General features: G+C 38.7%; 1 long non-coding RNA gene across 1 annotated transcript in view; it reads left to right on the top strand.

Moving 5' to 3' along the window:
• LOC132535288 (uncharacterized) overlaps positions 1–16,628 on the top strand; it is a 475,133-nt gene that overhangs the window by 212,991 nt on the left and 245,514 nt on the right. The window lies entirely within an intron of this gene.

Below are 16,628 nucleotides of genomic sequence, written 5' to 3'. Positions count from 1 at the left end.
GAATAGGGAAGCTTTCAATGAAGAGGATGGGATACAGAACTCTGGTGTACCCCTCTTATTCTACATCTTGTCGATCATTCTTAAATCACTAATAAAAAAAAAAAGTTAACTTAATGCTCATCAGAAGACAAAAGTAGTATGTCCTTATCCATTACTTCTAGAAAGAAAGCAATATCAGATTCCAACAACTGAAAGTAGCAACGTTTACTCTGAAACAATTTTAATTTTAAATGTGCTCACAACCTTGGGAATGGGTAGGCGAGCAATACAGAAGCAGAAGTCTTTTTTTGATTTACAAATCCTTGCCTGTATCATATACTATTCCCTAGAGAGACAGAGGCATGATGTAGAAAACCAGGAAAAGCTCTTACTTGAAATTTAACACTTGTACACAGTGTCATACCCAGAAGGTTACCATCTGTAATTAACACCATTTTAATATCCCAGAGGAAATGAAATGCTAAATGTGACATTCTATGGATCATGTTTCCAGTTTATTAAATTGGTGGAGATAAAGTCTTAATTTCCCATTCATTTTTTAGTTATTCTCCATTTTAAAGCTCAAATGTAATATATTAGTGGCACTTGATATATTTTGAACTAAATGTTTACATTCTTGATATTTATATTTGGAAATTATGAATAGTCCAATCCTTCTGGCCCAGTTGTATAGCAATTATAGAGAATGGAAATGGATGGGTAATGGGGTGATGCTGAATTCATGATGCAGAAACCATTAATTATTCATATAGTATGAGACAAATTTATACACTTTCTCACACTACACATAAAAATAACTGCCTAAATGGTAATAGTAAGAACTATGACATTTTCAATGAGATATTTAAGACATTGGATTAGGATTAAGTTCACTTAAAATGACTTCTTTAAATAGACATTATGCAAATATTAATGTGGTATTCTGGCTCTGATCACGGTGAGTTATTGGACTTACTTGGTCCCTTCCCATTATAAACAGCTATGAGATGCTGTTTATAAAGGTACAACACAACTATTTGAAAGCAGAAAAAAATAGGACTCTAATATCCAAGGAAAGAAAACACTGGAGCTCTACATTCATCTTAGTGCTTCTTCTCAGGTACCTTTTCAAATCTCATTATGGAAAAACGAGTTCCAAACACAGGCTTATTGGAATAGAAAAGAGAAATGAAGCTTAGATGCTAAAGTGACAGCTGGAATTTCTAGAGTGGGAAACAATATGGGAAGGAGACACTTAATTATTAGAAAAGAGGAAGATATACAGGGAGGGAACAGCTGAGTAATCAGGATAAAGAACAAAATCTCAGGTTGTAGACTAGATAAAACCCTAAATTTTAATCGTAAAATGAGGAATGTTTCCCTATTGCCTCTCTACCTTAGCACTTACCCACTTAAATACTTTTTGTGTTTAAAAGGAATAAAATCACTAAATGCTGTTCTAATAAAATAATTACAGGCTCCATGTGCATAACTTTAAAATCCCAAATGAAAACAATTCCGTCAGTGGAGAAGTAGTCTATATTTATAGATTGTAAAACTCAGTACTGTGAATACTGCAGTTCTTTCTGGTTTCATCTAAAAATTCAAAACCTTCCTAATGCTGGCAAAATAGTTTGGGGATAGCAACAAACCATTTCAAAAATTCAAATAGAAAGACAGAAAAAGAAAAACACTCAAGAAGAACAACAAAATCGAAGGGGTTGGTGTTATCTGGATTCAAGATTTATTAGAAACCGTGGTGCACTGTTCATGAATCGAAGTTGCCTTGTTTACCACTCAAAAGCCCAGTTAACCAGGAGAAAAGAACTAGGAGTGTGAGAAAGGCAGATTTAATAAGGTGCTGGCCGAATATGTGATGCCGGACTCATGTCTCAAAAGGCCATCATGCCCTGAAACTGAGCATCCTGTCAAGAGGCTTCCACCTGACTGGAAACGGTTTTGTCATGAGGTGGTTTGTCTCACTGGAGGGGTCTAGCCATGAATATGTTTACCTGCAGTTGATTAGACGAAGTTTGTCCAGTTAGAAGGGGTCCTGTCTCAAGGAGTTGTTAAATGCAAAATAAGAGCAAGGAGTGGGTAGTGGTGCCCTCAGATGAGCAATCACATTGCCATGTACAAGGACCCTGTTAGAGCCCCTGCTCCCTTAACATGCTTCATGAGCTGTGAAGCAGGTATGCAGGTGTCTGTCTTTCTCGCTCCCTCTCTATCCCAATCACTCCCTTCCCTCTCAGTTTCTCTCTGTCCTATCAAATAAATAGAAAGGAAAAAATGGCCTCTGAGAGCAGTCCATTCACAGTGTTGGCACCCATCCCCAGTGATAAGCCCAGTGGAAATAAAAAGAAAAGAAAAAAGAATTTTGACAAAAATGTAAGATAAACCTGTTAGGTTCTGTTCTTTGCCTGCAGAGTTCCAGAGCAGTAGAATTCTAGGTCATAAAAAACGGTAGATGGGACCTTAGTTAGTACAGACCCACCTTAAAGACAGGACCAGTGGAAAATTAATTGAGTTGCAGTGTAGTAGAACTGAGCACCCAGAAATAAGCCTCCACACCTATGGACATCTAAACTTTGACAAAGATGCTCAGACTATTAAATGGGGGAAATGAGAGTCTCTTCAACAAATGGTGTTGGAAAATTGGGTTGAACCATGCAGAAGAATGAAACTAAACCACCACATTTCACCAGACACAAAAGTAAATTGCAAGTGGATCAAGAACTTGGATGTTAGACCAGAAACTACCAAATACTTAGAGGAAATTATTGCAGCACTCTTTTCCGCCTAAATTTTATAGGAATCTTCAATGATGCAAATCCAATTGCCTGAATGACTATAACAAAAATAAACCAATGAGACTGGATCAAAATAAAAAGCTTCTGCAGGGGGCCAGGTGCTGGCACACCGGGATGAGTACACATGTTACAATGTGCAAGTACTGGGGTGGGGTTCAAGTCCCTGGTCCCCATCTGAAGGGGGAAGCTTTACAAGTGGTGCTTAACCCACAGCATTACTGAAATTCTATCATGTAATGTACATGTCTATCTCCCCTTCCCCCCCTCAAATTCTCTGTCTCTATCCAGTAAATAAATAAAATTTAATTAAAAAATAAAACAAGATAGGATTTCTGAACAACACCACATTAATATTTTTTATTTTATTTATTTATTTATTTTGCCTCCAGGGTTATTGCTGGGGCTCAGTGCTCGCACCATGAATCCACTGCTCCTAGAGGCCATTTTTTCCCCCTTTTGTTACCCTTTTTTTTTTAAATCATTGCTGTGGTTATTATTGTTTATCTTAACAATAATGTTTTGTTGTTGATTGTTTTTGTTTTGGGAAGTGAGAGCATTTTTTATTAGGAACAGCACTTAAAAGAGTTGCCACCCGTTAACTGCATGTTTCACTGCCTGATACTGTGTTAGTACATATTTTATGTTGCCTTTTTACAGAAACATTTTAAAATATAGCTGTTTAAAAGTCATTTTAAAATGGTGCTTTAGAGGAAGGTTTTTCAAAAAATACAATTACCATGCTGCCCCTGGCTCCTTGCCTGCCCAGCATCTTCCAATATATGCTTCTGATATAAATTCATATGTGTTCACAGTCGAGTGAGGTCTCACTTGATCTCAACTGCAGTTAGAAAACCCACCACAGAAAATGCGAAACTTTTTTCCTGACAATACTACTCTCTCACATTGGACTGTTTACGAAGGGGAGACGATAGATAGCACTTATACTCTTCAACCCCCTGATCTCAGTTAGCCAGAAGGGTACAACAGTGTGAATGGAGACTTTAGTTAAAACCTCTAGTTACAGGGTAAAATCCATAAGCTCTTTTTTGTGATTTAATAGTGGTTTACAAAATTACAGGACAACACAGGAACAAGTCTACACCATTGCCACCACCAGATTTCTGTGTTCTCATTCCACTCATAGGAAAATGCAGAGGTTCTCCCAAGGTCACAGATATGGATTGACATATATATACGTCAATATATATATATGTATATATATAATATTTGCCCATATTTCTTACAGTCCTGCCTTCTCTTCCTTCTAAGTCACACCTATACCTATTACTACTACCAAATGGCTTTCCTTTTTTCCTCTTCTCTCTCTGGGTCCTGATGGAACTGGGTTTCAGAGCCCTCTGGTCATCTCCCTACATTTCTCTCCTTATGGGAATATGGACCAAAATTCTTTTGGGAATGCAGAAGGTGGGAGTTCTGGCTTCTGTAATTACTTTTCCTTTGGACATGGATGTTGGCAGGTTGATCCATATCCCAAGCCTGTTTCTATCTTTCCCTTGTAGGGTAAGATTCTGGAGAGGTGATATTCCTGGATGCATTGGTGAGGTCCTCTGACCAGAATGTATAGAATGGAATTATGGTAGCATCTGCAACTTGGTGTCTGAAAGGCAGTTAAGAAGTGAAGAAGAACAAGGTTTTTAATAAACAGTGACCAAAAAGTAGGACTATAGCAGAAGAGAATAGGGATTTTAGGCTGGTCAGAAGTGAGGGGTTTTATTTTAGGTATGTTCTGAGGGTCTCATGACTTTAGTAATTTTTGTTTGAGCTTGATAGCTAATATGGAGGTGGACTAAGAACATTGTCTGGAAAAATGTATTCAGAGTTGAGAATAATACTAGCAAGTTGGATTAAGGTAGAGAGTAGCTCTCAAATTTGAAGAGAATATTTAATGCAATTAACTGTTCATCACATCAATCTGACCCAGGGCCCATGTATATTCATATATTGCAGAGGAGACTGTAACCTCTGAGTCCCTGTCAGTCTGAGCTCACAGTCCCTGGTCACAGCAGCTGGGGACATTCTAGGCTGCTCTCATTTCAGGAACAGTCTTCCTTGAGTGGCAGAGTAGGATGACCCAGCCTCCCTTCAGAAAGTGGGGCAATCCCTACCATTACTACTTTATAGTGAGAGCATGGTCCTAGAGAGGCCCTCAAAAGGTATTAATGATGATGTTCTTGATGAAAGTGGCCAGTGATGGCAGAGAGAAAGGTCTGTTAGAGGTTTAGGCCCATCTTATCTGTGTGGGAATCATAGGATTTCCTGAGTAGGATCCCCAGGTTATGAGGTGCCCTGGTAGTGAACCAGAAGGCCATCATTAAGTGAGCAAGTCTCTTGCCTTTTTCCAGCTTTTGTAGTCACTTCTTTATCTGAGGAACCTGAACTTTCTCTGAGCTGTTAAAGCATTGAGTGTCATTTATTGTATCCAAACTGGTGTTAGGCTTCTGGGTTCTGGCCTATAGTTCATGTATTTTCTTTTGCCAGTGTATCTCTTGGCCAAATGTATACAAATGTTTCTTCTAAAGATTATTAAGGGTGACAATAATTGTAATGATGTCAGAAGAGGTTAGGTAATATTTCTTGCTTTTTTTGTGTGTAGTTACTTGAGTAGATAGAGTGATTGAGGGAAGTGAAGTAGGTGCTAAGAGAGAAGGCTTGATATCTCCCGGTAGAATCTGAAGCAAAAAGGTAGTGGCTGGGTGGGTGAGTTCAGGTCCTGGAATAGGATGGCAGAGGACCTACTGGGGGTTGTATTTTTGTATGGAAAATGAGAAATGTTATTCATGTACAAAATATTGTATTTACTGTTGACTTTAAACATTAATTCCCCAATAAAGAAATTAAAAAAGAAGTAGTGGCAGCATAATGAGGTATGGTGACTACATTTTTTTAAAAATTTACTCCAGGGTTGTCCCTATGGCTTAGTGCTTGCAGGAAAAATTCATTGCTCTTGGTGGCCATTTCTTTCCTTTATCTAACATCTAATAAAACAGAGAGAAATTGAGAGGAGAGGGAAGGAGATAGGTAGGGAGATAAAATGAGAGATACCTACAGCTCTGCTTCAACACTTGTGAAGCTTCTCTCTGCAGATGGAGAGCAGGGATTTGAACCTAGGTCCTTGTGCATGGTAATGTGTGTGCTCAACAGGGTGTGCCACTGTCTAGCCCCATAATAGTAGACGTTAACTACTTTTTTTAATAATAAGTTTTTATTGTCTCCTACATGGACACATAAGTTAATTATGGAGTAAAACATACAGTTTATAAGTAAAGCTCTTAGGAAAAAAATAGAATATAGTTTTTCGTACATATTTTCCTGTGTTAAATTGAAAAGATAAAACTGAAAGAAAACATAAAAATTCTCTATAGGGAGGCCATACGTAAAATAGGACAAAAACAATGATTTATTTACTTTTGGTATGTAACTCATTAACAGTGTAAATTTTGAAATGTAAAATATTTATAAGCAAAACTAAATAGAAACATCACTCTGCTAGAGGAAGATTAAAACCAGAAGCCTCTAAACCCCAGTTCTATCATGACCCACATGTTTTGTGACCAGAAGCCCTTATATTTGCCCCATCTCAGGGAGGGAAGATAATTCAGAGAACACCTAAAAAGTCAACTCCTTTATTTCCTTTACCTGAGAGGGAAGGAGAAATAGAAAGAACACCAGTGTAGGTGTGACTTAGGAAGGGAATGAAGGCAGAGTATTATAAGTATATTTTTAAAAAGGAGGAAAGGGGGTCAGGTGGTGGCTCACCTGGCTGAGTGCACATGTTACAATGAGCAAGGACCTGAGATTCAGCTCCCAGTCCCCACCTGCAGGGGGAATGCTTTTTGAGTGGTGAAGCAGTGCAGTAGGTGTCTCTCTGTATCTCCCTGTCTATCTCATCCTACCCTCTTAATTTCTGGCTGTCTCCATCCAATAAATAAAGATAAAAAAGAATAGGAAAAAAAAAAGAGTCTCACTCTCAGCCTGAAGTTGAAAAACAAGATTAGAAAAGAAAACACAAGTCGAACCTGAAATGAAATTGGAGTATTACACCAAAGTAAAAGACTCTGGGGTGGGTGGGTGGGTGGGGAGAATACAGGTCCATGAAAGATGATGAATGACATAGTGGGGGTTGTATTGTTAAATGGGAATCTGGGGAATGTTATGCATGTACAAACTATTGTATTTACTGTTGAATGTAAAACATTAATTCCCCAATAAAGAAATAAATTATTAAATATATATATGTATATATATAAAAGAGTCCCAGCTTCCTTTGCCCATTTGATCTATGTTATTTTCCCTTTTCCTAAATAAAAGTTTAAAATATCTGAAACCACAGTCTCTCCTGTTGTTTATGGTATTAGCGTGGCAAACCAGACACTAGTGGGGACATGTTTCTACCTCACTTCACCTGCAACAACTCTTTATATATTAAAACCAAAAACAAACAAACAAAAAAACCAGATAAACATGGTTTTAGTTGAAGACATAGCCACAAGAAAGAAATTTTAAGACAGCAATTTGCCTGAACATGTTTAATGGAATGCAAGCTATACCCTGTCAAGGAGGAAAAAATCTTTCCCTACCATCTTAGGTTAAAATCATTTAGACCAGAAAATAATACACCTAAGAGGCCGACTATCAAGATAAATGACAAATTTAATCATGTAGGGGGTTGGGTGGTAGTGCAGCGGGTTAAGTGCACATGGCACGAAGTGCAAGGACCAAGCATAAGGATCGTGGTTCAAGCCCTGGCTCCCCACCTGCAGGGGAGTTGCCTCACAAGTGGTGAAGCAGGTCTACAGGTATGTCTATCTTTCTCTCTTCCTCTTTCTTCCCTCGTCTCTAGATTTTTCTCTGTCCTATCCAACAACAACAACAGCAATAACAACAATTATAACAACAAGGTCAACGAAAGGGAAAAAAATAGCCTCCAGGAACAGTGGATCCATAGTGCAGACACTGAGCTCCAGTGATAAGCTTGGAGGTAATAATGATAATAATAATAACAAAAACAAAATTTAATCTTGTATATTTATGATTACACATACAAACACATTGTTCAAGGAGGTGGTTAGAATTTGGGCTTATATAGTAGGTTTATTGGGGAGGAAAGGGGAAATAGAATAGAAGAAATGAATAGCTTCATTTCTGGGGAATGGATGACAAATACCTTTTAGGTGAAATGTTTTGACCCATAGACTATGGGAATAGTTTACAACAATACATATTAAGATGAGGTGTCCACTTGTATTGTATACTCCAGTTATATATTGCCCATTGTCTTGGGTGCTTCTGGGGAAGGGATTTATGACTATAGACTACTTTGGAGATCTTTGGGAGACTCAGCTTCCAGTCAGATAAGGAATATCAAGAAAAAATAGTCAATTCTCATTTGTCTGCAGTTCAACATAATTTTTTTTTGGCACAATGGCATATTCTGGGCAACTCTAATTCAAAACAAAAATAAAAATAAATGTTAAAATTTTTTTTAAATAAAGTGCTGGAGTCAAGGTTAGAAGGTTATTCTGAGAGTGCTATGAATACATTATTGAAAAAAATCAGATGAGTTACAAAGATTGTTTTATTGCAAAGAACAATTGTCATTTTGTAAAGAAAAAAATAGCTGTGCATCGATGATGTTAAATAAAAATATTGTGATTCTAAATTCAAATGAAAAGCTTTAGTATAAATAAGTCTATCTAGACACAAGCATACACCAATACTTGTGTCCCAAATATGCATATCAAAATAAACAAGTAACTGTTGGATTCATATATGTAGTTAGGAAAAAACTCTTTATCTCTGATTAATTTTTTACAATATCACTAATAATTGATTTAATATTCCCTAAATGTATGTATGTGTAAACATATATTTTAGCACTGAACATTAAAACCATGATTTAAGCATAGGTGATAATCAGTTTTGGGTCATGCACTACACAGGAAAGGTCTAGAATATATTTTCCTATTATAAAGTAAGATGTTCGAAGACAATCAACTGGTCTCAGAATGACAATGGAGAGGTTCCTGATGACCAAAGTGGGTACTAAGCAATATGACTAAGGAATAAGGGTATAACACACCAGGTACTTTTAAATTAATAAGTTTGTAATGACATCTATTCATAATATAACACTGAATAATTTTAGAAGTTTCTAGGCAACATTATTTGCAAATGCATAAAGAGAAAGCGCTCACATTCATACAGGCTCCTCTTATTGGGGAGATAAAGCTCTGCAGTACAGTTGTTGACATATGGGTACAATTTCTCATCTCTCTTGATAAATATCTGTCTACAAAACACTCTCATCCCCCACTTAAGTCCTTTCTCCATCCTGCACCAGGACCCCAATGCCCTCTCCTCCCCATTCTTCCCGAGTGGTTTGTTTTGGTGCAACAGAGGACACCCAGTTAGAGTTTCATTTTGTATTTTCTCTTTCTGTTCTTGTTTCTTATATTTCACCTGTAAGATCATTTGGTATTTGTCCCTCTCTTATGTGACACAGGAGACTTTATAAGGGAATAAAGACCTAAGGGAATAGATATTAATATTTTATGGTATGCTTGTGTAGTTGTAAAGCAATCAGTTAAGCTAGAGAATATGATGTAAGTGCAGTGAACTTGGTTGAATAAACTTGAGTAAGTCCTGCTTGTTTAATTTGGGCATCACTTTGTCTTCAAAGGTAAAGATGTTCCTTTACTCTCAGGAGACAGAAGGTGAATGAAGGTGAGAATGACCTTTCCGCTTGTGGCTTTCTGAATAAAATGATACCAAGGTGCTATACTTTATTTCATCAGGAATAAGTGAGCTAATAGATGAAGACACAATGGTAGAATTAGATTATAATCGTTTCACGATGTACTACAATGTGCAAAGAATATATAGCATGCTATCACAGAGACCACTCAACAAAATTCTGACTAGTTACTGTGCTTGATATCAAGCTGTTTTCTTCAACAAATAAATTAAAAGTAGAACAAAAAAGTGACACTGAATGTGTACCAACCAATCACAGTGCTTCCCTGATTAAGGTAACCAAGCTGTTCTAAATAATCCATTATTGTAGCAGTTTAAACACTGGCTACATATTTCATTAGGCTGGAGATTTTTTAAAAAATTGTATCATAGATCTTATGGTTTGAGAAATGAGAACAAAAAGACAAGACTAATTTGTTATTATTCAAAATAAAGGCAGACCCACAGAGCTGGATTCAGAAGTTGGGTCTGGGTTTCACAGTGTATGTTGTCTTAAGCAACTTAAGGATGTTTTTATCCCCATTTCCTTGTCTGCACAAACATATTTATAGACAGTTAAATTGCTTGTATTACTGTAATAATCTTTTACAGGGTACTGTACTTGAGACTCTTGACTTTAATATCGCCTTTCCAGCATCTAGAGTCATTAGATCTTTAACTTCCTACTACCTAACATTTCGTTTTATTTTACTTATCTTTTGGCTACAGATATTGAGAAATTGAGAGGAAAGAGGGTAATAGAAAGAGATATCTGGGAACCAGGTGACAATACACTTGGTAGAGTTCACATGTTACAGTGTGTAGGGACCCAAGTTCAAGCCCCCAGTTTCCACCTGCAGGTGGTGGGAGGGGGGAAGAAATTCACAAATGGTGAAATAGTGTGTTTCCTCTCTATTTCTGTCTGTGTCTGTCCAATAAATAAAATAAACAACAACAACAACCATATGTGTGTGGTTGCTAGATTCATCATCCTCTACTAGGTCCCCCTACAACCTAATCTTGGTTTCCAATGACTTCAGGAAATATGATTAAAGAGATTGGTATAGATTTTTCCTTTCTTCCTTCTTCAAACTTTGTCCTCATTTCCCTGCCTGGCCCTATACCCTTGCTTATGTTCTCTCCATGATGCAGATATGAGAGATTTTACTCTTAGATTTTTTTTTTGTGTGTGTGTGTGTGTGTGTGTGTGTGTGTGTGTGTGTGTGTGTATCCAGGGTTATCGCTGGGGCTCGGTGCCTGCACTACAAAGTCACTGCTCCTGGAGGCTATTTCTTCCATTTTTATAGGATAGGTCAGAGAGAAATAGAGAGTAGGGGGAAGGTAGAGAGGAAGAGAGACAGTTTGACACCTACAGAACTGCTTCATGGCTTGTGAAGCATCCCCCGCTACAGGTGGGGAGCAAAGGCTCGAACCCAGCTCCTTGTACTTAGTACTATGTGTGCTGAACCTGGTGCACCACCCATCAGCCAGCCTCCTCTCTCATATTTTCATGATGGGTAATTATAAGTGAATCCTGACTACCGTCAAACACAGTGCTATTTTCTACTTCAACAGAGTATTGATATGCAAGAACCCAAATTTACCCCCTGATAACAGTCACATTCTTTCAGTAATAATATGACACAGTCCTTTTATTTTATTTTATTTTATTTGAGTAGAGACAGAGAAATCAAGAGGGGGTTGGGAAGATAAGGAGAGAAACAGAGAGACACCTGTAGCACTGCTTTAGTACTTGTGAAGCTTTCCCCCCTGCAGGTGTGGGATGGAGGCTTAAACCTGAGTGCTTGTGCATTATAGCATGTGCGCTCAACCAGGTGTGCCACCACGTGGCCCCCAGAATACATTACTTTGAAAAGGCTGTCCCTTTATTTTTCTGATCCTGTACTCCACTTTAAGTTATTTATATATTTATTTTCTCTGACATTATATGGAAATCTAGAACAACTTCTTTTCAGATTTTTTTTTTAAAACAGGCAAGAAAACACTCTCAGGGGGCACTATTTGAGCTAAAATAGATATAGAGTGGAGTTGTATAAAATAATCTGTTAAGGGAGATTTTGCCACTAACATGAATTTAGAATCACAGGGTAGATTTAGCTTAATAATGTTAATGTATTCTCACTGTCTGCTGAGGTGTCTATAAATAGCACACACAGGCACAGGGTACATCTTTCATGATTAGCTTCTCTCTCTTGACTTAGTTCATCAATTGGTGCCATCAGCCTCTTTTGAAAGTCATTGCTCCTGATTAAGAGAAATGAGTGGGTTCTTTCTTAAGAGACTCACAGAGCTGATAGTAAGGTTAGAGAGCTGTGGACTTTGCCAGATTCCTGAGTGCCTGCAGACAGAATGGGGTGTGGTTGATCAGGTGAATAGAGGTCTGCATACCTCAGTGGGTAACAGCCACAGCTGCCATTTGATACCTCATATAGTGGTGTCTGGAAATAAAATTAGATTTCCTAAATTCACTCTACTCTCCGGTTCACTGTGTAAGTCCTCAGGTTCTAAGCACTAGTATGGAACTTTGCATAGACTGTGTATTAATAGGTGAAGCTTGCTTAGGCATCTCAATCAGGTGACAACCACCTTCTCCAGACTTCTCCATTCCTAGACTCTTCTAGTGCAAATGCGACCACCAACCTGAAAAAAAAAAAAAAAAAAGCCATGGCAAGGGAAGGAGAGTGGGAACCTTGATGAAAGATCTCCAGTCAGAGCAGGGAAATGTGCCAGGCTAGCTTCTTGAGTGGGAGACAGACAACCAGGGACTCATGGCTGAGTGGGACTCAGTTCAATCTTTATTGATGAGGAAGAATGCAGTGCAATCAATCTAATCTCCCTTCATTAGAAAATCCTGCCCTTTATATCTCCTGAGGCGGAAGTGTCAGGAAGAGGAAGTACGTAGGATAGGGGGTGGGGAGAAGGAAAAAAGCCACAAACCAGTGGGGATTAAATGGTGGAAAACAGGATGTGACCTGGAGAGGGGGCGGAGTGGAAAAAGAGTGTGAACCAGTGGGGATTAAACCAATGCTGGTCTCAAACAAAACAATGATGATGTAAGTAGACCACAGTGTTAAGCAATGCAGGGAAACCTGGCGTGACATGGATAGAAACAGAAGCAGAACTAGCCGAAGGAGAAATGTTGACCAACAGAGATGGGAGAAACAGAAACTCTGGAAGTTAACATGCGTATTTATAGATTGTGTTATCCACACAACAGTTCAGCCATGCTTCCTCTCAACTGGTGCTGGTCTTTGAGACAGACGAAGAGCTATTTGTGTTCTCTACTTTGTTCTGAATTCAGGAAGAATCAACCATTCAGATATCACAGGAAATGAAAGAAGAAAAAAAGAGAGAGAAAGAGGATGACTGGTAGTTTATTGAAGAAGAGAAGGGATGCCCTCCCTGCTTTGCAATGATTCAGTGGGAAATGTAATTATGCTTCACTTGGCACATTTGGGAGTAATATTTTTATACCAAAAGCTTTTGAGCACAGCTTTCACTTGGAAATCATATGTTATTCCTGGTAATTTCAATTTAACTATATTTAATGTTTTAAGGAAAGGAAGAAAACAAGAGGAATAGAGAGAAACAGTTAAAGAAAAGAAATGCAGAAATTGGAGTTTCAGGATTCTGCATTTTTCTAAGAAGAAAAAGAAATCCCTGGGCTTCATTATTTGCTTTTTCAGTCTAGACTTTTTTGTTTAAGCTTGAACTGCTGGTGTGTGTTCCCGCTTCCTGTTGCAGATGTTATTCCTGCATATGGAAGTGAATTATTAATGAGAATTTCACACTTTTAATGAGCACCTGCTGCCTTCCTTGGGTCAGTACAATGGTATCACTTCTAAAGGAACACTGATCACATATGCCTAATTACTATCTAGGTTGATATATTGTTTTATTTGAATTTTTTCACATCAAACTAATTGAGAAAAGTTGTGAGGATAGTACAGGAAGTCCCCAAATATCTCTTATTTAGACTACCCTAGTGTTGGCACCTTGCATAGTAAAAGAACCACCATAAAAACTAGAAAATTAGCTTACATGAAATACTGCAATTAAATTACAAAGTTACTCATGTAAAAAAAAGATCTAGAAAAAAGAAATATCTTAATTTTAAAGTGATGTAAACAGCAACCGCTGGTCAGAACAGGTGAGATTTAATACATTTGAGGGGGTGAATAAGAAGATATGCCTGCAATTTCATGGACAAAGGGTAAAAATACAGATGAAAGGATCAAACATTCATAAGTATTGTGACAAATTACACTGGATTCCCATATGTAGAGGTAGAAGAGAAACAAGAAAATAAAAAATTGCAGGAAATAATAGCTGAGAATTTTCCACAAGTGTTAAAAGACAACACAGTCTAAATATAATTAAAAATCCATATCTAATTCTGTGTCACTACCACAGTAAAAAAGAGAGAGAGAGATAATATGCAGGAGTATAGTGTAGACCACATTAATCATATTAATGGCTTTTCTCAATAGTTACTGTACAAACAAGAATACAAAGAGATGTTAATATGTTATCTCCACAATGCTGAACAAAATAAGCAAAAGACAGACTTCTGTGCCCAGTAAAAATATACTACATGCACAGGAATCAAAGATAAGTATTTACAGTAAGCAAAGCTTGAGAGAATTCGTCATTAGGAGATTCCACACAAGGAGATTCTATAGGGAACATTGAACGTAGAAGAAAAAATAAGCAGAAGTGTACACTCTAAAGAGTCAAAAGGAACTGGAAAACAGAGAAAGTGTGGAATATATGGGCAAATGTAGCAAAACATAAAACATGTAAAAGTCATGTTTTCTTTATTTGATGACATTTTCTGTTTCCATTATTCATTTTATTCCATAGAATGAAAAAGAGTAACACATAATGTTGTTATGATGTTCTTTTGCTCCCCTGACAACATGCAGAGAATGAATGTTGAAACTATATTTAAAAAAAAAAACTGCATCAAAGTGGTATCATGTCTACATACATTTTATTGTCTCAAAAATGGAAGCCCTGAGTATGCGCCACAATGACATTTTCAGATATATGCCTCTCTGTGATATTTGGTCAGACTGAGTCAGCAGTGCTTCTAGGTGCAGAGAAAATTTCCTTGTCCAGTATGTCAGTATTAGAACTATGCATCTCTGAGCTAGTAGATGTCAATAAATGTATATGTTGTAAAATAAACAAATAAACTAACAAACAACAACATCAACAAAACTGACCCTAGTGACTGGGATCTAGATCTTACAGTCACTGTAGTTCATTTTCTGTCTGGGAATTTTTGACATACACCAACATTGATTGGGATGCATTGGATCTACCTTCCCGTGGTGCATCTCATGAGTACCCATTCATTGGGGAAACTGACGATCCTTCCTAGCTGACTGAATCCACATGGATCCCAGTCACTTTCAAAGCCAGCAACAAGCAGCTCCCGACAGCTTTCAAGCTGTTGGTCCTGCTCTTCGAGTCCTCCAACTTAATGGTGAGGGGCTGTCCTTTGCCAAACGCATTCTTATTGGTCAACTGGCGATACAGCATCAGGCAGATGTTATCTGTCTACAAGAAAGACATATAGCAGTCATGAAGATGCTCGATTCACCATCAGTGGATTCGATTTAATATGCTGTAATCTCCATCCTAAACACAGCCGTGCCATCTACGCCAAATCATGTCTTGCGGACGTTTACCATACAGCCTCTTCGACCTTCTACGACTCCATTACTATTGGAACTATTCAGCTCGTCAACGTATATAAGCCTCCCAGTGCCTCATGGGATAATGAGGTCCTGCCTAGCCCGAATCACCCAGCCGTTTATGTTGGAGACTTTAATAGTCATCACCAAGATTGGGGATATTCCTCCACTCGTGCTGACGGCTCTATCTTAGCCGAATGGGCTTCAGCGAATGACCTCTCCCTATTATACGATCCCAAACAGCCAAGCTCTTTTCACAGTGCTAGATGGAATAAAGACTCGTCAGCCGACCTGTGCTGGGTTAGCACAGTCAATGGCCAAGCCTTTCCCGCTACGAGACACGCTCTCAAGATCTTCCCGCACAGTCACCACGGCCCAGCTATCATCCACAGTGGTCTCCAGCTCCCACTGATTCTATGCTCGGAGAAACTAAGATGGAACTTTTGGAAAGCAAACTGGCGTCTGTTCAGTGATCTTACCAACAAATCTATTCCTGCAATTCCAATTAACTCTATCCCCTCTGAAGATTCCTACAGGCGCTTCTGCCAAGCCATCTTCAAAGCAGCTTCCCAAGCCATTCCTTGTGGGAGACGTGCTAACTATACGCCTTGTCTTGATGCTGAATGCGAGCAACTACTAAAGCAGTATGATGAGTCGGGCGACCCAGATGTGGCTGACCATATCATTGCCTCCCTGGATGCAGCATGCCAAGCCCGCTGGCAACAACTCACGGAAAGTCTGAACTTCACCCACTCAAGTAGGAAGGCCTGGAAGCTTCTTCACAGACTGGGTGCCGGTAGCCAACCCCCTCCCGTCTCCCATCCTCCAGTATCTCCAAACTCAGTGGCCAGTCACCTAACTCAAGTTGGACATGCTAAGATCGACCCAGTCTGGAAAAGAGAAATTTCCCATGAGTGGTCATCCCACTTCCGGTTATCTTGTCCATCTCCAAAACTCTCTCCCTTTACACTGTCTGAAATGGAAGACGCTTTGAAGAGGGTCAAACCGGGAACAGCTGCTGGCTATGATAACATCACCCCAGAACTCATTCTTAACTTAGGTCCTGCGGAAAAGAAGTGGCTCGCTTCATTCCTGTCTCACATCTTGGAATCTGAGTCTATGCCCAAAGTTTGGCGTCGTGCGAAGATTATAGCGGTTTTGAAACCAAAGACCCAACACTGGCCGCCAGCTATAGACCAATTTCTCTCCTCTCCGTGTGTTACAAACTCCTTGAGAGGCTGCTTCTGTCACATATTTCTCATCTTACAGAGAAATTCCTATCACCCGCCCAAGCTGGTTTCTGCCCAGGAAGATCTACCTGCGAACAAGCCCTGGCCCTCTCAACTTACATTGAAAATGGATT

Source organism: Erinaceus europaeus, chromosome 21 (assembly GCF_950295315.1).
Source record: "Erinaceus europaeus chromosome 21, mEriEur2.1, whole genome shotgun sequence".
Lineage (NCBI taxonomy): Eukaryota > Metazoa > Chordata > Mammalia > Eulipotyphla > Erinaceidae > Erinaceus > Erinaceus europaeus.
The sequence above is the reverse complement of the archived record's forward strand: the minus strand, read 5'-3'. Positions and strand labels throughout refer to the sequence as shown.